Consider the following 1,951-nt stretch of genomic DNA (forward strand, 5'->3'; position numbering starts at 1 on the left):
TATCAAAAGTGAGTAAATTAGTCTACTTTGCTTATTTTTATTCACTTATGTCGTATGGTATTATATTTTGGGTTAACTCTTCCCATTCTACAAGGATATTTTTGGTTCAGAAACGGGCGGTTAGGGCAATAAGTGGTGTGAGTTAGCGAACCTGTTGTCGACCTCTGTTCACGAGTCTGGGTATTTTGACATTAACCTCTCAATATGTATATTTCTTACTCTCGTTCCTTGTTGCCAATATTCGTTTATTCCCAAGAATAAGCAGCTTCCCCTCGGTTAATACTCGGCAGAAATCAAACCTGCATTTGGATCGGACTTCCTTAACTCTAGTGCAAAAAGGTGTGCAGTATACTGCTGCATACATTTTCAGTAAACTGCCACTCGAATTCAAATATCTTAGCAGTAATCCATGCGCTTTCAAATCGGTACTGAAGAGTTTCCTCATGGGTCACTCCTTCTATTCTGTCGAGGAGTTGCTTGAAAAATTAAGCTGATTCTTATTGTATTGCTGATAGCGTTTACTTAAACTTATGGAGTGACTTTTTTCAGGTTCATGAATATTTATATTTATCTGTTATTACTTTTATGTTGTAAGTTCATGTACTAACACGTTCCATGACCTTGGAGATTTGCTCCTTAATTTGGTCCTAAGGAACTTGACGTGTGAATTAATAAAAGTAAATAAATACACGCTCCTTCATTCGTAGTATTGACACTGCTCTTTGTCTACCTGGATGATGACTATTGAGATTAAATAAACTTCGTTGCATAGGCACTGATAGGACCTAGTGAACAAAATGCAGTCTGGTGACTTCTCTCGGGATACGTTTCGTGTGAAATCGTGCTGTCTCTCGTGCACTGGCTTAGTACTCACGTACATCAAATGGATTTCAGTCGTCTCTTCATGTGAAAACGTGTGTGGACCGATAGCGACCGCTTCAGATACTACATGTGCATACGGCCTTTGCTCTTTATTGTGGGAAATGGTACCTACATCATCTGTTGTAACACTGGCATGACTACATTTCTAGGTATGTCATACCGGTGAAACCATTGGTTTCCGTATGTATATTTATAGAGACTAACTGACTTTGTTCTCTTCTCGCAAGTTTCTATCTGTGTGAAACACCATGTATTATGTATTGGTTCTTCTACGAGTATTGGTCTTCCATGTCATACCTTGATTATCATTTAATATCTTAATCGGACAAGCCCAACGAGTTGAGTACATAAATCTTTAAAATTAACTCACAAATTAAGAAACGAAGATCATCCCTAACAAGCAGGATACAATTTTAGTAAGTGAGCAGAGTGTTAAATGGGTATAATTAAATTCAACTTATCTAGATGTACAGGATCAACATTAATAAAACCGACAAAATGCAGGTACGGATTCCCGACTGGAAATGGAAGAAGGAAGGACCTATGGACACGTCTCCGTTAATGCGTAGTTGCCACGGTACATGTCAATGACGAATGACGGAGCCTCTGACCACGTGCCCCGTCTAGATGTCATCCTCATGTGTTGCCGTCTGTGTGATTGACTCTGCGTACTGTAAATAGCAGAATGGTCCGGAATTCTTCTTGGGAGCAAGCCCATATGGTGTTTGTGTACGACCAAGCAGATGGAAAGGGTTGGGAGACGGCACAACTACACCAAACATGTACCCTCACAAACGCAAACCACACCACACAACTTTTAAAGCCACTTTTGTCTGTTTGTGTGATCATAGGTCTTTTCAGACACACGAACGTGCAGAGAGGCGGCGGACTTTGCGTACACCAGATGTGGAGAACCATGTTCTACAGGATACTGAGACGAACCATATTACAAGCTACAGGCAACTGGCTAATCAATATGGTGTAAGCAAAAGTACGATTATGTGTAACCTGAATGACAACCGCTATTATTCGTATCACCTACAATCCAGTGGAGGCAACGGTAGGCATT

The sequence above is a fragment of the Schistocerca cancellata genome, chromosome 6 (assembly GCF_023864275.1).
Source record: "Schistocerca cancellata isolate TAMUIC-IGC-003103 chromosome 6, iqSchCanc2.1, whole genome shotgun sequence".
NCBI classification, from domain to species: Eukaryota; Metazoa; Arthropoda; class Insecta; order Orthoptera; family Acrididae; genus Schistocerca; species Schistocerca cancellata.